The 26701-nt window shown below is 43.8% G+C and overlaps 1 pseudogene; it reads left to right on the top strand.

The window, feature by feature from the left end:
* The first annotated feature begins 23166 nt into the window (after positions 1 to 23166).
* Positions 23167 to 25700, top strand: LOC123142689 (heat shock cognate 70 kDa protein-like; annotated as a pseudogene).
* The last annotated feature ends 1001 nt before the right edge of the window (positions 25701 to 26701 follow it).

Genomic DNA, 26701 nt, shown 5'->3' with positions numbered 1-26701 from the left:
AGCCCTACCTTACCTACCCGAGGACAACCCCGATCCGCCTTGGGCCTATATCTGGTCCACCCGAGCACAAACCCTAGATCAGAGTCGCCATTGCCGTGCGCGCAACCGTCACCCAGCCGCGCACGCTGCTGGCTTAGACCGAAGAGAAGGGACAACCATGTTTGTTTCGTGGGAATTAAAGATGGGGAATGGGAGTTGAAGGGTAAGGAGAATAAAAGTCCATTGATTGTTTTAGAGGAAATGGGAGTTTAAGTGGGAAGGAGAATGGGATTTGAGGGTGTCAATTCCCACCAATTTCTTCCCATAGGGGCCCCCTGTTAATTCATGGACACACATTCTGTTGGGAACATAGTATTTCAAAATTTTCCTACGATCACGCAAGATCTATCTAGGAGAAGCATAGCAACGAGCGGGGAGAGTGTGTATACGTATCCTCGTAGACCGAAAGCGGAAGCGTTTAGTAACGCGGTTGATGTAGTCGAACGTCTTCGCGATCCAACCGATCCAAGTACCGAACGTACGACACCTCCGCGATCTGCACACGTTCAGCTCGGGGGGCGCGCCAAAGAGGGGAGTCCTACTTGGACTCCCGGTCCAAGTAGGATTCGCCCCCCTTTCCTATTCCAACTAGGAGAAGGAAGGGAAGGAGGAAGAGGGGAGAAGGAAGGAGGGGGGCGCCGCCCCTCCTAGTCCAATTCGGACCAGCCCATGGGGGGGGCGCACGCGGCCACCCCTTGAGGCCCTTCTCTCCTTTCCCGTATGGCCCATTAAGGCCCACTACTTCCCCCCGGCGAATTCCCGTAACTCTCCAGTACTCTGAAAAATACCCGAATCACTCGGAACCTTTCCGATGTCCGAATATTGCCTTCCAATATATCGAACTTTACCTCTTGACCATTTCGAGACTCCTCATCATGTCTGTGATCTCATCCGGGACTCCGAACAAACTTCGGTCATCAAATCACATAACTCATAATACAAATCATCATCGAACGTTAAGCGTGCGGACCCTACGGGTTCGAGAACTATGTAGACATGACCGAGACACATCTTCGGTCAATAACCAATAGCGGAACCTGGATGCTCATATTGGCTCCTACATATTCTACGAAGATCTTTATCGGTCAAACCGCATAACATCATACGTTGTTCCCTTTGTCATCGATATGTTACTTGCCCGAGATTCGATCGTCGGTATCATCATACCTAGTTCAATCTCGTTACCGGCAAGTCTCTTTACTCGTTCCGTAATGCATCATCCCGCAAGTAACTCATTAGTCACATTGCTTGCAAGGCTTATAGTGATGAGCATTACTGAGAGGGCCCGGAGATACCTCTCCGATACACGGAGCGACAAATCCTAATCTTGATCTATGCCAACCCAAAAAACACCTTCGGAGACACCTGTAGAGCATCTTTATAATCACCCAGTTACGTTGTTACGTTTGATAGCACACTAAGTGTTCTTCCGGTATTCGGGAGTTGCATAATCTCATAGTCAGAGGAACATGTATAAGTCATGAAGAAATCAATAGCAATAAAACTTAACGATCATTATGCTAAGCTAACGGATGGGTCTTGTCCATCACATCATTCTCTAATGATGTGACCCCGTTCATCAAATGACAACACATGTCTATGGCTAGGAAACTTAGCCGTCTTTGATTAACGAGTTTGTCAAGTAGAGGCATACTAGGGACACTCTGTTTGTCTATGTATTCACACATGTATTAAGTTTTCGGTTAATACAATTCTAGCATGAATAACAAACATTTATCATGATATAAGGAAATATAAATAACAACTTTATTATTGCCTCTAGGGCATATTTCCTTCAGTCCCCCACTTGCACTAGAGTCAATAATCTAGTTCACATCGCCATGTGATTTAACACCAATACTTCACATCGCCATGTGACCAATATCCAAAGGGTTTACTAGAGTCAATAATCTAGTTCACATCGCCATGTGATTAACATCCAAAGAGTACTATGGTGTGATCATGATTTGCTTGTGAGAGAAGTTTAGTCAACGGGTCTGCCACATTCAGAGCCGTATGTATTTTGCAAATTTTCTATGTCTACAATGCTCTGCATGGAGCTACTCTAGCTAATTGCTCCCACTTTCAATATGTATCAAGATTGAGACTCAGAGTCATCCAAATCGGTGTCAAAGCTCGCATCGACGTAACTCTTTTCTGATGAACTCTTTATCACCTCTATAACCGAGAAATATTTCCTTAGTCCTCTAAGGATAATTTTGACCGATGTCCGGTTATCTACTCCTAGATCACTATTGTACTCCCTTGCCAAACTCAGGGCAGGGTATACAATAGGTCTGGTACACACCATGGCATACTTTATAAAGAACCTATAGCTGAGGCATAGGGAATGACTTTCATTCTCTCTCTATCTTCTGCCGTGGTCGGGATTTGAGTCTTACTCAACTTCACACCTTGCAACATAGGCAAGAACTCCTTCTTTGACTGTTCCATTTTGAACTACTTCAAAAACTTGTCAAGGTATGTACTCATTGAAAAAACTTATCAAGCGTCTTGATCTATCTTTATAGATCATAGATGCTCAATATGTAAGCAGCTTCACCGAGGTCTTTCTTTGAAAAAACTCCTTTCAAAAACTCCTTTATGCTTTCCAAAAAATTCTACATCATTTTCGATCAACAATATGTCATTCACATATACTTATCAGAAAGGCTGTAGTGCTCCCACTCACTTTCTTGTAAATACAGGCTTCACCGCAAGTCTGTATAAAACTATATGCTTTGATCAATTCATCAAAGCGTATATTTCAACTCTGAGATGCTTGCACCAGTCCATAGATGGATCGCTGGAGCTTGCACACTTTGTTAGCACCTTTAGGATTGACAGAACCTTCTGGTTGTATCATATACAACTCTTCTTTAATAAATCCATTAAGGAATGTAGTTTTGATATCCATTTGTCAGATTTCATAAAATGTGGCGATTGCTAACATGATTCAGACAGACTTTAAGCATCGATACGAGTGAGAAAATCTCATCGTAGTCAACATCTTGAATTTGTCAAACACCCTTTTCGACAAGTCGAGCTTTGTAGATAGTAACACTACTATCAGCGTCCGTCTTCCTCTTGAAGATCCATTTATTCTCAATGGCTTGCCGATCATCGGGCAAGTCCACCAAAGTCCACACTTTGTTCTCATACATGGATTCTATCTCAGATTTCATGGCCTCAAGCCATCTGTCGGAATCTGGGCTCATCATCGCTTCCTCATAGTTCGTAGGTTCATCATGGTCTAGCAACATGACTTCCAGAATAGGATTACCGTACCACTCTGGTGTGGATTGTACTCTGGTTGACCTACGAGGTTCGGTAGTAACTTGATCTCAAGTTTCATGATCATCATCATTAACTTCCTCACTAATTGGTGTAGGAATCACTGGAACTGATTTCTGTGATGACCTACTTTCCAATTCGGGAGAAGGTACAATTACCTCATCAAGTTCTACTTTTCCTCCCACTCAATTCTTTCGAGAGAAACTCCTTCTCTAGAAAGGATCCATTCTTAGCAACAAAGATCTTGCCTTCGGATCTGTGATAGAAGGTGTACCCTACAGTTTCTTTTGGGTATCCTATGAAGACACATTTCTCTGATTTGGGTTCGAGCTTATCAGGCTGAAGCTTTTTCACATAAGCATCACAACCCCAAACTTTGAGAAACGACAACTTAGGTTTCATGCCAAACCACATTCATACGGTGTCGTCTCAACGGATTTAGACGGTGCCCTATTTAACGTGAATGCAGCTGTCTCTAATGCATAACCCCAAAACAATAGTGGTAAATCGGTAAGAGACATCATAGATCGCACTATATCTAATAAAGTACGATTACAACGTTCGGACACACCATTATGCTGTGGTGTTCTGATACATCTCCAACGTATCTATAATTTTTGATTGTTCCATGCTATTATATATTCTGTTTTGGATGTTTAATGGGCTTATTTATACACTTTTATATTATTTTTGGGACTAACCTATTAACCGGAGGCCCAGCCCAAATTGCTGTTTGTTTGCCTATTTCAGTGTTTCGCGGAAAAGGAATATCAAACGGAGTCCAAACGGAATGAAACCTTCGGGAACGTGATTTTTGGAACAAACGTGATCCAGAGGACTTGGAGTGGACGTCAAGCAATCGAGGAGGCCACGAGGTAGGGGGGCATGCCTACCCCCCAGGGCGCACCCTCCACTCTCGTGGGCCCCTCGTGGCTCCACCGACCTACTTCTTCCTCCTATACGTATCTCTGTACCCCCAAACCATCAGTGGCATCCACGAAAACCTAATTCCACCGCCGCAACCTTTAGTACCCGTGAGATCCCATCTTGGGGCCTTTTCCGGCGTCCGGCCGGAGGGGGCATTGATCACGGAGGGCTTCTACATCAACACCATAGCCTCTCCGATGATGTGTGAGTAGTTTACCTCAGACCTTCGGGTCCATAGTTATTAGCTAGATGGCTTCTTCTCTCTCTTTGGATCTCAATACAAAGTTCTCCTCGATTTTCTTGGAGATCTATTCGATGTAATCTTCTTTTGCGGTGTGTTTGTCGAGACCGATGAATTGTGGGTTTATCAAGATTATCTATGAACTATATTTGAATCTTCTCTGAATTCTTTTATGTATGATTGGTTATCTTTGCAAGTCTCTTCGAATTATCAGTTTGGTTTGGCCTACTAGACTGATCTTTCTTGCAATGGGAGAAGTGCTTAGCTTTGGGTTCAATCTTGCGGTGTCCTTTCCTAGTGACAGCAGGGGCAGCAAGGCACGTATTATATTGTTGCCATCGAGGATAACAAGATGGGGTTTATATCATATTGCATGAGTTTATCCTTCTACATCATGTCATCTTGCTTAAAGCATTACTCTATTCTTTTGAACTTAATACTCTAGATGCATGCTGGATAACGGTCGATGTGTGGAGTAATAGTAGTAGATGCAGAATCGTTTCGGTCTACTTGTCGCGGATGTGATTCCTATATACATGATCATACCTAGATATTCTCATAACTATGCTCAATTCTATCAATTGCTCGACAGTAATCTGTTCACCCACCGTAATACTTATGCTATCTTGAGAGAAGCCACTAGTGAAACCTATGGCCCCCGGGTCTATTTTCCATCATATTAATCTTCCGTCAATAAGCTATTTCTATCTTTGTTTACTTTGCAATCTTTACTTTTAGTCTTTATCATAAAAATACCAAAAATATTATCTTATCATATCTATCAGATCTCACTCTCGTAAGTGACCGTGAAGGGATTGACAACCCGTTTATCGCGTTGGTTGTGAGGTTCTTATTTGTTTGTGTAGGTGCGTGGGACTCGAGCGTGGCCTCCTACTGGATTGATACCTTGGTTCTAAAAAACGGAGGGAAATACTTACGCTACTTTACTGCATCACCCTTTCCTCTTCAAGGGAAAACCAACGCAGTGCTCAAGAGGTAGCAAGAAGGATTTCTGGCGCCGTTGCCGGGGAGGCTTATGCCAAGTCAAGTCAAGATTTGATCTCCCAGCAACTAGCCATTTCTGGCGCCGTTGCCGGGGAGATGTACGCACAAGTCAACATACCAAGTACCCATCACAAACTCTTATCCCTCGCATTACATTATTTGCCATTTGCCTCTCGTTTTCCTCTCCCCCACTTCACCCCTGCCGTTTTATTCGCCCTTCCTCCGTTTAATCTTGTGTTACCATGTGCCTTCTTTTTGCTTGCATCTTCGCTTGCTAAGTGTTTATGGATCCTCATCCACTTGCTAATCTCTTTAAGAGATCCAATTATGATGAACCTATTGCTAGTGAGTTTAGTGCACTAGATTATCTTTATGAGGTTTTGCTTGAAATTCGTGAATCTAAAAATTGTGATGAAGTACTTTATGAAGCGATTCACGATAGATCTTTGAATAAAAAGTATGATTGCAATGATTTTATTATAAATTCTATTGATGTAAATTATGCTAATAATATGCAAAACCCTAAGCTTGGGGATGCTAGTGTTGCTAAGTCCTCTACTTGTTGCAATGATCATGATTGGGGTGATTCTTCTTACGATCTTGAAAATTTACTTACTCCCCATGATGAATATGAGATTGATAATAATGTTTGCAATAATATTGAAAGTGGGTTTGGAAGAGTGTCAACTTTAGATCCCACATATTTGGAAAATGTTCAATCTTATGAAATTTTTGATAAAAGTGGGTTTGGAGAGGTCATGACTTTAGTTAATGTTGATCCCACTATTTTGGAAGAGTGTCAACTTCGCATGCATGTGGATCGTGTTGAAAATATTTTATGTGATAGCTATTTTGTTAAATTTGCTTATGATCCCACATGTAATTATCATGAGAGAGGAAAATATGGTTGTAGAAATTTTCATGTTGCTAAATTACCTCTCGTTATGTTGAGATTGCTTTTGTTTCTTTCCTCTTCCTTGCATATGCTAGTTTTTGCTTGCTATGATAATTTGTTCGCCTATAAGATGCCTGTGCATAGGAATTATGTTAGACTTAGATGTGTTTTTCATATGCTTTATGATGCTCTCTTTGTGCTTCAATTCTTGTCTTTCATGTGAGCATCATCGAAATTATCAATGCCTAGCTAGGGGCGTTAAACGATAGCGCTTGTTGGGAGGCAACCCAGTTTTTTTTTTTTTTCCTTTCTGGTTCTGTTTAGGAATAAATCTTTGATCTAGCCTCTGGTTAGATTTGTTTTTGTGTTTTAATTAGTGTTTGTGCCAAGTTAAACCTATAGGATCTTCTTGGATGATAGTTATTTGATCATGCTGAAAATTCCAGAAACTTTCTGTTCACGAAAACAAATGTTAAAAATTACCAGAACGTGATATAATACTGATTCCAATTGCAGCAGATCAATAAACAAATTATTTAGGTCGTCCTATTTTGGCAGAATTTTTAGAGTTCCAGAAGATTGCGTTAGTTACAGATTACTACAGACTGTTCTATTTTTGACAGATTCTGTTTTTCGTGTGTTGTTTGCTTATTCTGATGAATCTATGGCTAGTAAAACAGTTTATAAACCATAGAGAAGTTGTAATACAGTAGGTTTAGCACCAATATAAATAAAGAATGAGTTCATTACAGTACCTTGAAGTGGTGTTTTGTTTTCTTTCGCTAACGGAGCTCACGAGATTTTCTGTTAAGTTTTGTGTTGTGAAGTTTTCAAGTTTTGGGTAAGGATTTGATAGATTATGGAACAAGGAGTGGCAAGAGCCTAAGCTTGGGGATGCCCATGGCACCCCAAGATAATCTAAGGACACTGATACATCCATTTTGCATCATGCTTTTATATCGATATCTATTGCATTATGGGCTGTTATTACACATTATGTCACAATACTTATGCCTATTCTCTCTTATTTTACAAGGTTTACATAAGGAGGGAGAATGCCGGTAGCTGGAATTCTGGGCTAGAAAAGGAGCAAATATTAGAGACCTATTCTGCACAACTCCAAAAGTCCTGAAATTCCACGAAAGTTATTTTTGGAAATAATCAAAAATATTGAGCAGAAGAAGTACGTCAGGGGGCCCCACCTGGCCACGAGGGTGGGGGCGCGCCCTACCTCCCTGGGCGCGCCCCCCTGCCTCGTGGGCCCCCTGTTGGCCCTCCGGTGGCCATCTTCTGCTATATGAAGTCTTTCGTCCAAAGAAAAATCATAAGCAAGCTTTCGGGACGAGACTCCGCCGCCACGAGGCGGAACCTTGGCGGAACCAATCTAGGGCTCCGGCAGAGCTGTTCTGCCGGGGACACTTCCCTCCGGGAGGGGGAAATCATCGCCATCGTCATCACCAACACTCCTCTCATCGGGAGAGGGCAATCTCCATCACCATCTTCACCAACACCATCTCCTCTCAAACCCTAGTTGATCTCTTGTATCCAATTCTTGTCTCTAAGTCCGGGATTGGTACTTGTAGGTTGCTTGTAGTGTTGATTACTCCTTGTAGTTGATGCTAGTTGGTTTATTTGGTGGAAGATCATATGTTCAGATCCTATATGCATATTAATACCCCTCTGATTATGAACATGAATATGCTTTGTGAGTAGTTACGTTTGTTCCTGAGGACATGGGAGAAGTCTTGCTATTAGTAGTCATGTGAATTTGGTATTCGTTCGATATTTTGATGAGATGTATGTTGTCTATCCTCTAGTGGTGTTATGTGAACGTCGACTACATAACACTTCACCATTATTTGGGCCTAGAGGAAGGCATTGGGAAGTAATAAGTAGATGATGGGGTGCTAGAGTGACAGAAGCTTAAACCCTAGTTTATGCGTTGCTTTGTAAGGGGCTTGTTTGGATCCATATGTTTCATGCTATGGTTAGGTTTACCTCAATACTTTTGTTGTAGTTGGGGATGCTTGCAATAGAGGTTAATCATAAGTGGGATGCTTGTTCAAGAAAGGACAACACCCAAGCACCGGTCCACCCACATATCAAATTATCAAAGTACCGAACGCGAATCATATGAACGTGATGAAAACTAGCTTGACAATAATTCCCATGTGTCCTCGGGAGCGCTTTTCTCTATATAAGAGTTTGTCCAGGCTTGTCCTTTGCTACAAAAAGGATTGGGCCACCTTGCTACACTTTATTTACTTTTGTTACTTGTTGCTCGTTACCAATTATCTTATCACAAAACTATCTGTTACCTATTATTTCAGTGCTTGCAGAGAATACCTTGTTGAAAACCGCTTATCATTTCCTTCTGCTCCTCGTTGGGTTCGACACTCTTACTTATCGAAAAGGACTATGATAGATCCCCTATACTTGTGGGTCATCAGAAACCAAAAAGCCAAAGCTTGGGGATGCCCCTGAAGGCATCCCCTCTTTCGTCCTCATCCACCGGTAACTTTACTTGGAGCTATATTTTTATTCACCACATGATATGTGTTTTGCTTGGAGCCTCTTGTATGATTTGAGTCTTTGTTTGTTAGTTTGCCACAATCATCCTTGCTGTACACACCCTTTTGAGAGAGACACACATGATTCGGAAATTATTAGAATACTCTATGTGCTTCACTTATATCTTTTGAGCTATATAGTTTTTGCTCTAGTGCTTCACTTTATCTTTTAGAGCACAGCGGTGGTTTTGTTTTATAGAAACTATTGTTCTCTCATGCTTCACTTATATTATTTTGAGAGTCCTACAAAACAGTATGGTAATTTGCTTAAATTGAGAAGGTAGTTCTAATATGATAGGCATCCAAGATTAGTAAAAACTTTCTTATAAGTGCGTTGAATACTAAGAAAAGTTTGATGCTTGATAATTGTTTTGAGATATGAAGATGATGATATTAGAGTCATGCTAGTTGAGTAGTTATGAATTTGAGAAATACTTGTGTTAAAGTTTGTGATTCCCGTAGCATGCACGTATGGTGAACCGTTATGTGATGAAGTCGGAGCATGATTTATTTATTGATTGTCTTCCTTATGAGTGGCGGTCGGGGACGAGCGATGGTCTTTTCCTACCAATCTATCCCCCTAGGAGCATGCGCGTAATACTTTGTTTTGATAACTAATAGATTTTTGCAACAAGTATATGAGTTCTTTATGACTAATGTTGAGTTCATGGATTATACGCACTCTCACCCTTTCACCATTGCTAGCCTCTCTAATACCGCGCACTTTTCGCCGATATCATACACCCACCATATACCTTCCTCAAAACAGCCACCATACCTACCTATTATGGCATTTCCATAGCCATTCCGAGATATATTGCCATGCAACTTACCACCGTTCCGTTTGCTATGACACGCTTCATCATTGTCATATTGCTTTGCATGATCATGTAGTTGACATCGTATTTGTGGTAAAGCCACCATTCATAATTTTTTATACATGTCACTCTTGATTCATTGCATATCCCGGTACTCCGCCGGAGGCATTCACATAGAGTCATATTGTTGTTCTTTGAGTTCTAATTCTTGAGTTGTAAGTAAATAAAAGTGTGATGATCATCATTATTAGAGCATTGTCCCAAGTGAGGAAAGGATGAGACTATGATTCCCCCATAAGTCGGGATGAGACTCCGGATGAAAAAGAAAAAAAAGAAAAAAAGAGGCCATAAAAAAAGAGAAAAGGCCCAAATGAAAAAAAAATGAGAGAAAAAGAGAGAAGGGACAATGTTACTATCCTTTTACCACACTTGTGCTTCGAAAGTAGCACCATGATCTTCATGATAGATAGTCTCCTATGTTGTCATTTTCATATACTAGCGGGAATTTTACATTATAGAACTTGGCTTGTATATTCCAATGATGGGCTTCCTCAAAATGCCCTAGGTCTTCGTGAACAAGCGAGTTGGATGCACATCCACTTAGTTTCTTTTGTTGAGCTTTCGTACACTTATAGCTCTAGTGCATCCGTTGCATGGCAATCCCTACTCACTCACATTGATATCTATTAATGGGCATCTCCATAGCCCATTGACACACCTAGTTGATGTGAGACTATCTTCTCCCTTTTTTGTATTCTCCACAACCACCATTCTATTCCACATATAGTGCTGTGTCCATGGCTCACGCTCATGTATTGCATGAAAATTGAAAAAGTTTGAGAACATCAAAAGTATGAAACAATTGCTTGGCTTTTCATCGGGGTTGTACATGATTAAATACTTTGTGTGATGAAGATAGAGCATAGCAAGACTATATGATTTTGTAGGGATAACTTTCTTTGGCCATGTTATTTTGAGAAGACATGATTGCTTAGTTAGTATGCTTGAAGTATTATTATTTTTATGTCAATATTAAACTCTTATCTTGAATCTTTCGGATCTGAATATTCATAACACAAATAAGAGGATTACATTGAAGATTATGTTAAGTAGCATTCCACATCAAAAATTCTGTTTTTATCATTTACCTACTCGAGGACGAGCAGGAATTAAGCTTGCGGATGCTTGATACGTCTCCAACGTATCTATAATTTTTGATTGTTCCATGCTATTATATATTCTATTTTGGATGTTTAATGGGCTTATTTATACACTTTTATATTATTTTTGGGACTAACCTATTAACCGGAGGCCCAACCCAAATTGCTGTTTTTTTGCCTATTTCAGTGTTTCACAGAAAAGGAATATCAAACGGAGTCCAAACGGAATGAAACCTTCGGGAACGTGATTTTTGGAACAAACGTGATCCAGAGGACTTGAGTGGACGTCAAGAAATCATCGAGGAGACCACGAGGTAGGGGGCGTGCCTACCCCCCCAAGGCGCGCCCTCCACCCTCATGGGCCCCTCATGGCTCCACCGACCTACTTCTTCCTCCTATATATATCTCCGTACCCCCAAACCATCAGTGGCATCCACGAAAACCTAATTCCACCGCCGCAACCTTCTGTACCCGTGAGATCCCATCTTGGGGCCTTTTTCGGCGTCCTGCTGGAGGGGGCATTGATCACGGAGGGCTGCTACATCAACACCATAGCCTCTCCGATGATGTGTGAGTAGTTTACCTCAGACCTTCGGGTCCATAGTAATTAGCTAGATGGCTTCTTCTCTCTCTTTGGATCTCAATACAAAGTTCTCCTCGATTTTCTTGGAGATCTATTCGATGTAATCTTCTTTTGCGGTGTGTTTGTCAAGACCGATGAATTGTGGGTCTATGATCAAGATTATCTATGAACTATACTTGAATCTTCTCTGAATTCTTTTATGTATGATTGGTTATCTTTGCAAGTCTCTTCGAATTACCAGTTTGGTTTGGCCTACTAGATTGATCTTTCTTGCAATGGGAGAAGTGCTTTGCTTTGGGTTCAATCTTGCGGTGTCCTTTCCCAGTGACAGCAGGGGCAGCAAGGCACGTATTGTATTGTTGCCATCGAGGATAACAAGATGGGGTTTATATCATATTGCATGAGTTTATCCCTCTACATCATGTCATCTTGCTTAAAGCATTACTTTGTTCTTTTGAACTTAATACTCTAGATGCATGCTGGATAGCGGTCGATGTGTGGAGTAATAGTAGTAGATGCAGAATCGTTTCGGTCTACTTGTCGCGGACGTGATGCCTATATACATGATCATACCTAGATATTCTCATAACTATGCTCAATTCTATCAATTTCTCGACAGTAATCTGTTCACCCACCGTAATACTTATGCTATCTTGAGAGAAGCCACCAGTGAAACCTATGGCCCCCGGGTCTATTTTCCATCATATTAATCTTCCGTCAATAAGCTATTTCTATCTTTGTTTACTTTGCAATCTTTACTTTTAGTCTTTATCATAAAAATACAAAAATATTATCTTATCATATCTATCAGATCTCACTCTCGTAAGTGACCGTGAAGGGATTGACAACCCCATTATCGCGTTGGTTGCGAGGTTCTTATTTGTTTGTGTAGGTGTGTGGGACTCGAGCGTGGCCTCCTACTGGATTGATACCTTGGTTCTCAAAAACTGAGGGAAATACTTACGCTACTTTACTGCATCACCCTTTGCTCTTCAAGGGAAAACCAACGCAGTGCTCAAGAGGTAGCATGTTCCAATTGGCATGAGTTTGTGAAACTATTCCACATTGTTTTAATTGAAGACCAAACTCTTAACTCAAATATTCGCCTCTGCGATCAGATCGTACAAACTTTATTTTCTTGTCACGATGATTCTCCACTTCACTCTGAAATTCTTTGAACTTTTCAAATGTTTCAGACTTATGTTTCATCAAGTAGATATTCTCATATCTGCTCAAATCATCTGTGAAGGTTAGAGAATAACGATACCCGCCGCGAGCCTCAACACTCATCGGACCGCATACATCGGTATGTATTATTTCCAAAAAATTCAGTGGCTCGCTCCATTGTTCCTAAGAACGGAGTCTTTGTCATCTTGCCCATGAGGCGTGGTTCGCAAGCATCAAATGATTCATAATCAAGTGATTCCAAAAGTCCATCCGCATGGAGTTTCTTCATGCGCTTTACACCAATATGACCTAAACGGCAGTGCCACAAATATGTTGCACTATCATTATCAACTTTGCATCTTTTGGCATCAATATTAATATGTGTATTACTACAATCGGGATTCAATAAACCATTTACATTGGGTGTATGACCATAAAATGTTTTATTCATGTAAACAGAACAACAATTATTCTCTGACTTAAATGAATAACCGTATCACAATAAACATGATCCAATCATATTCATGCTCAACGCAAACACCAAATAACATTTTAGGTCCAACACTAATCCCGAAGATAGAGGGAGTGTGCGATGGTGATCTTATCAACCTTGGAATCACTTCCAACAGACATCGTCACCTCGCCCTTAACTAGTCTCTGTTCATTTTGCAACTCCTGTTTCGAGTTACTAATCATAGCAACTGAACCGGTATCAAATACCCTGGGGTTACTATGAACACTAGTAAAGCACACACACTACAAAAAAAGACACATCCGTGACATTTTGGGCCGAACGATTTTTTTCTGTCATACTTATGACACTTCTATGACGATAATTGTGACAAAACACGGTATCATCATAGATGTGGTGGGGTCCTACTTCTATGACAAAAAATCATGACAGAAAATGGGCTTTTTGTCCTGGGCGGGCCGGAGACGCAGCTACATGACATTCTTTGGGCCGTCCATGACGGAAAAAACCATGGTAGAAGCGAGGGCGCGGAAAATATCGGGGAGTCCCCGGTTACGGTGGGTGGTCGGGGGCTGAGCGATGCGCGTTTCTCTCGTACGTACGCGCGTGCGCGAGGCGTTGGGCTCTAATTGAACCCGAGCGATTGCACTGCAGGCTACGCGTTACTGAACCCGAGCGATCGATCGATGGCTGTTAACTGAACCCGATCGAGCGATTCCTTCGCTACTGCTGCTAACTGAAGCCGATCGATGCTTCCTCTGGATGAACAGTGAGCGTTGCTAGGGGGGTTTGGATGAACAGTTCCCGGTGGGGGTGGATGAATAGGACCCCGTGGCGTTGCCTCTGGATGAACAGTGAGTGTTGCTGGGGGGTTTGGATGAACAGTTCCCGGTGGGGGTGGATGAACAGGACCCCGATCGTTCGAGCCGCTGGGGGCTGGATGAATAGGACCCCATGGAGGGCATGATGAACAGGACCACCCCGTGGAGGGCAGGATGAACAGTAGACGGTGGAGGGCTGGATGAACAGTAGCCCGTGGAGGGGTGGTTGAACAGGAGCCCCGTGGAGAGGGCTGGTTGAACAGTAGCCGGTGGAGTAGCGCGCGGTGGAGGCCGGATGAACAGGAGCCCGTGGATGAACAGTCGCAGGTGGAGGCTGGAGTAGGTCGACGGTGGATGAACAGTAGCCCGTGGAGGCTGGAGGGGGTCGACGGTGGAGATGAACAATATCCCGTGGAGTCCCTTTTTGCGGTACGCCACACCCCTCCCGATGAACAGGACCCCCGTTTCGACCGTAGCACTCCAACACAAGTCCGTTTCCTCCGTTTTGCGGTACGCCACACCCCTCCCGATCAACATGACCCCCGTTTCGACTGTAGGAGGTCCGTTTCCTCCGTTTTGCGGTACGCCAGACCCCTCCCGATGAACAAGATTCCGTTTCGAACGTGGCCGGTCAAACACAAGGCCGTTTCCTCCGTTCTGCGGTACGCCAGGCCTCGTTTCCATCGGCTGTTCCGTCCAAGCCCTCGCGATGAACACGACGATGCATTCTGTTCCGACCCAGCCGGTTGGCTCCCCATGAACACGACGACGACGCTGTTTCTCCGTTCCGACCCAGCCATGTACACGAGCCCTGGCCGTACGTATGCGCGAGTAGGCGTTCGAGAGCCTGCCCGTATGTACGTACGTGGCCATATTTTCTTTCTTGCACACTGGCCGCTGTACGTACGTGCACATGCTACGTGCGCGTCTCTACTACGACACGTGCGCGCCTCTACATCGACCAGTATGTACGTACACGTTCGCGACCAGAATGACAACGCTACGTACGCTTCGACCAGGTGGGTCCCGACTGTCAGGCACTTCCTTGCGTGCGAAGATGTAGCTGGTGGGTCCCAGCAGTCAGGGGGGCGAATCGTTTTTTTTTGCCCGGACGCACTTCCTTGCGTGCGAAGATGTAGCTGGTAGGTCCCAGCAGTCAGGGGGAAACGTTTTTTCGCGAAATATAGTTGCCTGTCCGGTGGGTCCCTGCTGTCAGGTGGAGGAATAATTATTTTGCGCGTAATAAGAAGGCACTTCCTTGCGGCCGTCGTGGACCCAGCTGTCAGCCTCTCCACGTACAGTACTCTTCCGATGGAAGTCCTTCCTTGACCACGTTGACCATGCCGCGCCGAGAGCACCAGGGCGGTGGACGACGGCGAGGCCTAGGAAGGGGACGACGCGGAGCCGGGGAAGACGCGGGAGTGGAAGCCCGTGCGGAGAGGAGTACGAGGGTTCACTGGTTCGGCTGCGGTGTGAGGCTGCCGTCACCGCAGGGCCTGGCCAGCGCTGGGAATAGTAGGGGGCGGTGAGGCCTCCGCGGCAGCATAGCCGGACACGGGAGGCAGGAGCATGCGACACGACCATCGCTGCTTTGGGCGGCTGGAGCAACAAGACCAGAGGTTGAAGAAGCACTACGGCCGTTGGATGGACATCGTACGGTCACTGGAGATAGAATCGTTCATATTGACTAAGTTGACAAAGCACTCCGTCCCCATCAACTTAGTAGGCCCACAGGTCAGCTTCCGAAACAGTGCGCCCCAGATGCCAGGGGGAGGAATCATTTTTGGGCGGGTGAAGCTAGAATATCCGAGATTGAAGAAGAAGCACGGCATCCGTTGGATGGGCATCCAACGGCCACTGCTGCTAGAACCGTGTGTTGACTATAAGTTGACAAAGCCTTGCATACGCGTCAACTCTTTTTTTTGAGGGGACGCGTCAACTTAGTAAGGCCACAAGTGTATGGCAGAGAACTTATAGCCCATTTGTGATTTGTAAGAATGTGCAGCCAATTTTTGAATTCTAATGGAATTTAGTACAACCCATTTACAGTTTGTTAAAAGTACAACCCATTTCAACCAACCGTTCAAAACATAATTCAATAAAATTTCCCACATTTTGATGGGATCCAAAATATTTTTATCCCGAAATTTCTAGTCAGATTAAATACAATTTCAATATAAATCTATATTACGTAAAAATCCAACTAAACATTGTGCACGCAAAAATTAATGAAATTAAAATTTTGAATATCCAAAAATAATATTTTATAAAGTAATTACGTGTTTGGTGCATTTTTTTAGTTACTGCCCAGTTTTTATAATTACATCCCATTTATTATTTCTTAAAGCCCATTTTCTTGTTAAGCCTAATGCATCCCTCCTAGGAAAGATTTGCAGCCCAGCGGGGCGGAGAATAACAACTTGACCTTGCCTGGGTATTCCTAAAAAAAGTATAGCTGGGCTAGCCATTTTCAGCTTGAAAAAAAATAATATCTGGGCTGGATATCTGGCCTGGGCTAGACGGGCCATAGCCCGCCCAGTTAATAGCTGCAGCGATGTTTTCGTTGTTGTTCAGAGGAGAAAAATTAATATCTGGGCTAAACATCGCTCAAGAAAAACTCTGCAGTGCTCACACCTCAAAAACACAAATACTGCTCGAGCTGCTTGGTCCCAGCTGTCGGCCGTTTCTTGTGCAATTCTCTCATTTATTGACTACATAGGTTCACAATGGTGTGGGACCGTGATGTCGGGAAACCAGGAGGAAGCAAAAAAAAATATAGTTTTATATATTAATAAGGAGGCACTTGCTGTCATCCTCTCCAAGTAAAGTCATCTCCTCATCCTCATGTCGGTTGACCATGTTGACAACGCGAGACGGTGGCGCCACGGCGAGCGCAACAACTCGAAGGACGATGGAGAGGGCCTCGCGGGCCCTACAGATGGTCAGATACAACGCCCGCTGCTCATTCGGGAAGCCAGGATCATAGGGCCACATGTCCGTGACGGCATTGTCGTTCGCTTGTTCACTGGTGCTCATTGAGGAGACGGAGGTTGCAGCACAGGTCCTCCTGCGCTGGTAGCTCTTCCGCCATTACGGCATTGTAGTGCGGCCGCACCTGCTCTATGGTGAACACAGCATGAACCGGCTTGGACAGTGGCGTCGGCTCCTGGTCGGAAGCTACGTCCATCGTCTGATTGTCATCGCTCAGCTCGGCGAGGTAGCTGGCGAGCCAGCATGTCCGGCTGCTGGACCGACCCGCTGCCAAGCACGAGTCTGACTGCCCTGGCCCACCCAGACCGCCTCCCTCGCCCGCGCGCGCTTTCCGCCTAAAACGGTCAGCGCCGCCCGCCCCGCTTCCCGGTGCATGCGATTGCTCCGCCTTCAAACGACACAAGTGCCGTCCGTCCGTCCTTCTGCCACCCACATTAATGATACACGGTTGCCGAGGCGGCTACTCCGGCGCCACACGTCCGTCCCTCCGCCGCCCACCATTGCTATATAAACTTCTGCGCCGGCCATAGCTGCAGTCATCCGCATCCGTTCCTATTCTCCTGTCCACACCATTACTGCCCACCATGGCTTCCTCGCGCTCCAGCGCTCTTCGGGACGGGCGGACGATGGACCACAAGGAGATGGCAGCCATTGCTGCCGACTGGCTGGCCGGTAGGTAGCCGGAGGATGATGACGTCCCAATCGAGAACATGGTAGTTGACGATCCGGCGCCAACCCCTCCTCCGCGCCATCCTCGCCGGTGCATTGCACCATGACCATCGGCGAGGCCCGTGCCCAATATATGGACATGTGAGGCAGAAGCGTGAGGAGCAGTTCCGGGAGGCGCAGGCCGATGTCGCCTACAACCACCATCTCCTCCAGGAGCACTGATAACCCACAAGTATAGGGGATCGCAACAGTTTTCGATAAGTAAGAGTGTCGAACCCAACGAGGAGCTAAAGGTAGAACAAATATTCCCTCAAGTTCTATCGACCACCGATACAACTCTGCGCACGCTTGACGTTCACTTTACCTAGAACAAGTATAAAACTAGAAGTACTTTGTAGGTGTTTTTGGATAGGTTTGCAAGATAATAAAGAGCACGTAAATAAAAGCTAAGGGCTGTTTAAGTAAAGACACAACTAAAGTAAATATAGCGAGTGTGGAAAGTGGTGGTAGGAGTTGCGAAATTGTCCCTAAGCAATTGACTACTTTACTAGACCGATAGCAAGTTTTATGTGAGAGAGGCCACTGCTAGCATGTCATCCCTTACTTGGAATTCTATGCACTTATGATTGGAACTATTAGCAAGCATCCGCAACTACTAACGTTCATGAAGGTAAAACCCAACCATAGCATTAAGATATATTGGTCCCCCTTCAATTCCGTATGCATCAATTTCTATGCTAGGCTGAAGCTTCTGTCACTCTTGCCCTCCAATACATAGCCCTATCAACATACAACTAACCCTATGGTGTGATCCACGCACGCGATCATATGATGAGCACCAAAGGACAGCAACATAACCACAAGCAAATTAAATCAATCATAGCAATTCATCAACCACCGATAGGACAACGAAAATCTACTCAGACATCATAGGATGGCAAAACATCATTGGATAATAATATGAAGCATAAAGCACCATGTTCAAGTAGAGGGTACAACGGGTTGCTGGAGAGTGGACCGCTTTAGATAGAGGGGGGAAGGTGATGGAGATGTTGGTGAAGATGGCGGAGGTGTTGGTGAAGATCGCGGTGATGATGATGGTGGCCACGACAGTGTTCCGGCGCCACCGGAGGAGAGGGGGAGAGGGGACACCTTCTTCCTCTTCTTCCTTGACCTCCTCCCTAGATGGGAGAAGGGTTTCCCCTCTGGTCCTTGGCCTCCATGGCATGGGAGGGGCGAGAGCCCCTCCGAGATTGGATCTGTCTCTCTGTCTCTCTCTGTTTCTGCGTTCTCGTCTGCTGCCCTTTCACCGTTTCGTGTATATATGGAGATCCGTAACTCCAATTGGATTGAAACCTTCGCCCAGATCTTTTTCCAAAAATTAGCTTTCTTGCGGCCGAAGAAGGGCATCAACCGCCTTACGGGTGGCCCACGAGGGTCAGGGGCGCGCCTGCCTGGAGTGGGCGTGGGCCCCACCCTCGTGGCCGCCTCGGGCACCGTCTCGCGTTGATTTTACTTCCCAAAAATCACAAATATTCCAAAATAATTCTTCGTCCATTTTTATCCCGTTTGGACTCTGTTTGATATGGGGTTTCTGCGAAACATAAAACATGCAACAAACACGAACTGACACTAGGCACTGGATCAATATGCTAGTCCCAAAAATAGTATAAAAAGTTGCCAAAAGTATATGAAAGTTGCAGAATATTGGCATGGAACAATCAAAAATTATAGATACGACGGAGAAGTATCAGCATCCCCAAGCTTAATTCCTGCTCGTCCTCGAGTAGGTAAATGATAAAAAAGATAATTTTTGATGTGGAATGCTACCTAGCATAATCTTGATCATATGTCTAATCATGGCATGAATATTAAGACACGAGTGATTCAAAGCAATAGTCTATCATTTGACATAAAAACAATAATATTTCAAGCCTACTAATAAAGCAATCATGTCTTTTCAAAATAACATGGCCAAAGAAAGTTATCCCTACAAAATCATATAGTCTGGCTATGCTCCATCTTCACCACACAAAATATTCACATCATGCACAACCCCGATGACAAGCCAAGCAATTGTTTCATACTTTTGACGTTCTCAAACCTTTTCAACTTTCATGCAATACATGAGCGTGAGCCATGGACATAGCACTATAGGTGGAATAGAATATGATGATGGGGGTTATGTGGAGAAGACAAAAAAGGAGAAAGTCTCACATCGACGCGGCTAATCAACGGGCTATGGAGATGCCCATCAATTGATGTCAATGTGAGGAGTAGGGATTGCCATGCAATGGATGCACTAGAGCTATAAGTATATGAAAGCTCAAACTGAAACTAAGTGGGTGTGCATCCAACCTGCTTGCTCATGAAGACCTAGGGCATTTGAGGAAGCCCATAGTTGGAATATACAAGCCAAGTTCTATAATGAAAATTCCCACTAGTATATGAAAGTGATAACTCAAGAGACTCTCTATATGAAGAACATGGTGCTACTTTGAAGCACAAGTGTGGTAAAAGGATAGTAACATTGCCCCTTCTCTCGTTTTCTCTTTTTTTTGTTTTTTTGTTTTTTTTCTTCTTCTTTTTTGGGCCTTCTCTTTTTTTTGCCTTTCTCTTTTTTTATTTATTTTTCGTCCGGAGTCTCATCCCGACTTGTGGGGGAATCATAGTCTCCATCATCCTTTCCTCACTAGGGCAATGCTCTAATAATGATGATCATCACACTTCTATTTACTTACAACTCAATATTACAACTCGATATCTAGAACAAAGATATGACTCTATATGAATGCCTCCGGCTGTGTACCGGGATGTGCAATGATCTAGCGTAGCAATGACATCAAAAAACGGACAAGCCATGAAAACATCATGCTAGCTATCTTACGATCATGCAATGCAATATGACAATAAATGCTCAAGTCATGTATATGATGATGACGGAAGTTGCATGGCAATATATCTCGGAATGGCTATGGAAATGCCATGATAGGTAGATATGGTGGCTGTTTTGTGAAAGATATAATGAGGCTTATGTGTGATAGAACGTATCGTATCACGGGGTTTGGATGCACCGGCGAAGTTTGCACCAACTCTTGAGGTGAGAAAGGGCAATGCGCGGTACCGAAGAGGCCAGCAATGATGGAAGGGTGAGATTGCGTATAATCCATGGACTCAACATTAGTCATAAAGAACTCATTAGAATTTTTTGAATTTTTCTAGTATTTGTTTTGATTTTTTTATGAGCATGGGTGCAAATGAGCTCGGGAGCCAAAACTCCGCATCCTAGAAACAACACCTAATCCCAATCGGTGTGCATGCTAGATCATTTGTTGTACTTCCTCTATAAAGATCTAAACGGTCTTATATTTCTGTACATAGGGAGTATTTTCTAGCATGGAGCTTTGGTAGACCTAAGGTTGCTTACGGGATGAGTGAGGCGACGTTTAGATCACTGCTCTAGTGATCACTAGACTAGACACTAGTGATCAAAACGCTCTTATATTTTTTTACAGAGGGAGTATGTTTTAGCATGGAGCTTTGGTAGTCCTGAGGGTGTTTACGGGATGAGTAAGGTTACGTAGGGATGTGGCGGTTGTTAAGTGGAGATTAGTGGAGGCGCAGGACGAAATTCAGAGGGGAATTAGTGGGGGGAGGAAGGTTATGTAGGAAGTTTTCATGTAGGTGTACCTAACCTGCCAACGACTAAGGAGAACGGTGTTTGACCAGTGACTGCAAAATTTCGTACCATTCAAAAAGAATGTATGTGGCATTAAAAAATGTTGGCACATTTAACCTGTATTTGAAAATGTTTAACACATATTCAATAAAATGTTGAAAACAAGTATTTCAAAAAATATTAACCATGTATTAGCAAATGTCAACTTTATATAAAAAATGTTTACATGTATACGAATATATACAATTTGTATAAAAAAGTGGACATCAAAACATATATTTTAAAAATATTAATAATTATTGAAAAAATCTAGACGTGTATAAAAATTATTATTATTGTATAAAAATAATGTACAATGTGTATGAAAAAATTAGACATGTGTTGAAAAAAGTAAAATAAAAAATAATAGAAGAATAAAAATAAACAAACGAAGAAACTGCAGAAAACAGGTGAAAACCGAAGAAATAAATAAATAAACATGAAGAAAAAGGTAAAAGAAAAACAGTAAAAAAGTATATTGAAATCGATGCAAAACAGATAAAAAAATTTAGGGAAAAAAGGCGTGTGCAGCTATAGTATTGCTCGGCCCAATAACAACTGAATGTAGGCGAGACATATTACATCTTGGTATGGGCCACATATAGCTCCCATCCTTAAAGGAAGCCTAGTCCTAGACGTGCAAGCTCGGTTCTGGCAAGCAAGCCCATCACCAAGCTCTAGCACAATAGAGCTCTTAGGACTCCAGCTCTAACCTAGTATTGCATTTAAATAGGATAAAGGTGGCAGGAACTGATGATAACCGGTTGTTCTTTATGACAAGTGTCCAGGAGGTATATGTGGTGTCCAACCTGTTGAATACGTATCGTTAGTGTAGGAATGAAGTATGTCTACTAAGGGGTGAATGAGAAATTTGAAATTTCTTTCGGGAACTTTGAATCTCTCAGAACCCAGCAGTGGAAAGATAATAAGGAGTGAACATAACACGAAAAACAACTACCGAATGAGAACTAAGGCAAGCATCGAGAGACAATGACATAACCGAAATATAACTCACGATAGATAATCAAAAGTAAATTGAGTATAGAAGTAACCGGTGATGCTCGACGGCGGTAGGATTTAGACCAGGATATAGAATTACGTCCGGCTATAACCGGCTATTTAAAACTTTGCAAGGAAGGGGCCGAAATAACATTTTGAACTTTGTATGGTTGGTGCCTTGGTGGTGGAGTATTAAATGCAAGTAGTACAAAGCGACGAAACTAGTTAACCTGACCCTTGAGTTACCTACCGTAACCTGGGAGGGGAACGTTTGGTTCCTGAATACATATGTACCCTATATGGGAAAAAGATTTAGCAATTCAATAAAAATTCAAAAAATTCTAATTTTTTTTAAAAAATAAACTTGATCTTTCATTGTACTAGTGAGAAATGTTCCACAACAAAAAATCCCTCTTTGATTTTTTTTCAAAAAAGACAAATTTTCGGTCAAAATAGCGTGAATAGTGACCTATAATAGTAAATAAAATTTGTCTTTTTTGCTGTGAAGTCAACATTGATTTTTTCTTTGTGAAAATTTATTTACTAGTGCGCAAGTAAGTCAATTTTAATCTAACAATACCTTTGAACTATTTTGACTTTTTATTTAATTATTTAAAAAATACCCCTTATAGGGTGTATATACATACGGGAGCCAAAGGGTATTTCTCCCGTAACGTAAACTGTATGCTTTCACACTGCAGGCAACGGCACGCCCGCTCGCCTTCCTATGCCTTATAGATGCCCTCCACCTCCTAGGCTTCCCAATCAGATCGCACCCCTCTTTCGCAGTGCTGCTTCTACACGCTTCATTCCACTGCCTCTTCCGCTCTACCCCGTGGAGATGGGTGCCACGGAGTGCGACGACGGGCCGGCGATCAGCATCGACCTCGGGACGACCTACTCCTGCGTGGCCGTGTGGCGGCAGTCGCACAACCGCGTGGAGGTCATCCCTCACGACCAGGGCAACTTCACCACGCCGTCCTGCGTTGCCTTCACCGACGCTTGGAGGCTCATCGGCGACGCGGCTGTGAATCAGGCCGCCATGAACCCCGTCAATACCATCTTCGGTGAGATCAGACATCTTACCCTACCTACTCGGCTACTCCTTGATTTATGCTAAAATCTTATTCTCTTCGGCTACCAAATGATTAGTCCAATGCCAGATCTCCTTCTATTTTTGTGAACCGCTGCCATCCACTTCCAGATCTCTGACTTTTAAGTTTAAGCGACGGTTAGCTAAAATCAGGGAGCAGTCACCAAGCTAGATGAACAGTTCGTACAGATTTTTTTGTGATGGGGGTTCCCATTTTCTGTGCGATTAATTTATTTCTTCTCCCAAGAATTGTCCTGATTCTGGTAGTACTAGTTTTTTAAGAAATACTCCCTCCGTCCCATAATGTAAGACAATTTTTTACATTAGTGTAGTGTCAAAAAACATCTTACATTATGGGACGGAGGGAGTACTTTTCTTCAATTTTGGGTAAGCAAGCCCTTTATTATCATTGATTCATATGCTGGTGTTTCGCAAAAAAAAAAAAAAAAGATTTCATATGCTGGTGCAAGCTAGCATTGCATGGAGGATGCACGGGTGGTATGTGTGTGTGTGTATGCGATTTGTAACTTAATCTGCATAGTGATTTACTCACAATCTAAAATAAAATAAATTCGCATGTATATTCCTTTTTTTTCCTTCGGAATGTTTGCATGTCTACCCTTGCTACAAAAAATACACATGGCTAATACACAACGAAACCATCTTCAATTCAGATGTGAAGCGACTTATCGGCCGGCATTTCAGCGATGCATCAGTGCAAGGAGACCTGAAGACGTGCACGTGGCCATTCAAAGTTGTCTCAGGTCCCAGTGACCGGCCGATGATCGTTGTGCAGTACATGGACGAGGAGAAGCAGTTTGAGGCCGAGGAGATCTCGGCAATGGTTCTTGGCAAGATGCGGGAGACCGCCGAGGCTTACCTTGGCACGGAAGTGAAGAATGCGGTCATTACTGTCCCGGTCTACTTCACTGACTCACAGCGCCAGGCCACCATTGATGCTGGCACCATCGCCGGCCTCAATGTCATGCGCATCATCAACGAGCCCTCTGCCGCAGCCCTTGCCTACGGTTTGGGCAAGATGTCGCCCAGTGATGATGTCAAGACTGTGCTCGTGTTCGAGCTCGGTGGCGGTACCTTGGATGTCTCCATTGTCAAAGTTGATCCGGGTGCCGACATTGACATGGGTGTCTTTGAAGTAATGGCCGCAGCTGGTGACACCCACCTTGGCGGGGAGGATTTCAACACCCTCATGGTGAAACACTTCGTGGGAGAGTTTCTTAAAAAGTACAAGAAGAATGACATCAGGAAAAAACAAAAGGCGCTTCGCCGGCTCAGGACGGCCTGTGAGAAGGCCAAGAGAATGCTCTCCTGTGCATCACTGGCAACCATTGAGATCGGCTCGCTTCATGATGGCATCGACTTCTATGGGGTCATCACCCGCACAAAGTTTGAGGAGCTCAATATGGAACTCTTCCGCAAGTGCATTGTGCATGTGGAGAAGTGCCTCAGCGACGCCAACATGGACAAGTCTATGATCGACGACGTCGTGCTCGTGGGAGGCTCCTCCCGGATCCCAAAAGTCCAAGAGCTGCTCCGAAATTTCTTTGACGGGAAGGAGCTCTTCACGAGTATCAACCCTGACGAGGCCGTCGCCTACGGTGCCGCCGTACAGGCCGCGCTCCTCAACGGCGAGGGCTGCAAGGATGTGCGGGATGTAGTCCTGCTCGAGGTCACACCGCTCTCGCTTGGGGTGGAGACGAAAGGTGGTTTCATGAGCGTGCTGATCCCGAGGACCACTACCATCCCGGTCAAGAAGGAGAGGGTTTATACGACTTGCTATGACAATCAGACCGAAGTGCTCATTCAGGTGTACCAGGGCGAGGGATCGGAAACCAAGTACAATATCCTCCTCGGGAAGTTCACTCTCAGTGGCATCCGCCGAGCACCCAGCGGCGAGCCGAAGATCAATGTCACGTTTGAAATAGATGCTGACAGCATTCTGCAGGTAACGGCGAAGGACATGGTATAGGCAAGAAGTGGAAGATCACTATCACCAGTGACAAGGGGCGGCTGAGCGCGGAGGAGATCAAACGGTTGGTGCGTGATGCCAAGAAGTACAATTCAGAGGACAAGGAGAAAATTAAGCAAACAGGATGCGTATGGCTGGCCCAGGCTCGAGGAGGCCGGGAGGTTGATCCTTCCTTTGCAGAAAAAGAATTCATGCAGGCCCTGTTTCGACGTTGCGCACTTGCGCAGCAGATGGCTTTCCTTGCCTAGTTTAAGTTTGTGATTTCCTGAACCATGGTTTAACCTATTATTGTGGCGCAGTGGTTGTGTTTTAGACCTGATCGACGGCTTGAGTTTTCTTTTGGATTCAACCTTTGGGCCGATCGTAACTTGTTGTTTATCATTTTCATGCCCCGGCAATGAAATTGGGAGCTCCTTAATTCGAAATTGTATCCTATTATTATGGTCATTGCGAATCTGAAAACAAAAAATGGTGCCAGTTAGATGTCTTCTCTCTGCTTGCAGCACTTTCACTCATTTGTACGATTAACTCTAGCTAGTTATTGAAAGCACGCACCTTACCTGAACGAGTCACTTTCGCTCATTATATATCTACAAACAACGTAAAACTCATCATGCAATCGGCACTAGAAATGGATCAAACATCTCATAGATCATCATGTAGTTACCAGGTACAAAACTAGAATTTGTTTAAACATTTCGTTCAATACTTACACAGCCGGTACGTACCACAAAATCAAAATGCCACACTCTAGATGTCCCCAACAAATTATGGTCTGACAATTTGGCATCCCACCCCTAAGCAGTATGTGCAATTTTTGGGTTAAATTTGTATAAACCTGAAGTTACACACAACTTACCTAATTGTTGTTTGATAAAAAAATATTTCATGCTGGGCAACCTGGAAATAGAGTTGCTTGCTCGACATAAGTCATCTCTAACCGATCTCTTGTAAGTATTTTAACTCTTGAAACAGACTCTTGTCCTTAAACATTTCCTAGCCGACCCCTGACCTTAACTCCTAAAAAACATTTTGCCAAATTTGTGTACTTTTGGGCCATCGAGTGAAACTACACTACTGATCAAATATTCATGTTGTCCAGAACCGCCACACCACGATAAATTTAATTGACAAACTTGAAGAAGCTAGGCCCCTTTCCGCTATTGAGCTCCATCTGAGGATCAGGGCAAAACTTTCCCTCCATCGACATAAGACTGACCAGAGTGGGAGTAGCCTCAAAAGAAACATC

This window comes from Triticum aestivum, chromosome 6D (genome assembly GCF_018294505.1).
Source record: "Triticum aestivum cultivar Chinese Spring chromosome 6D, IWGSC CS RefSeq v2.1, whole genome shotgun sequence".
NCBI lineage: Eukaryota > Viridiplantae > Streptophyta > Magnoliopsida > Poales > Poaceae > Triticum > Triticum aestivum.
This window is presented reverse-complemented; position numbering and strand designations above follow the sequence as displayed.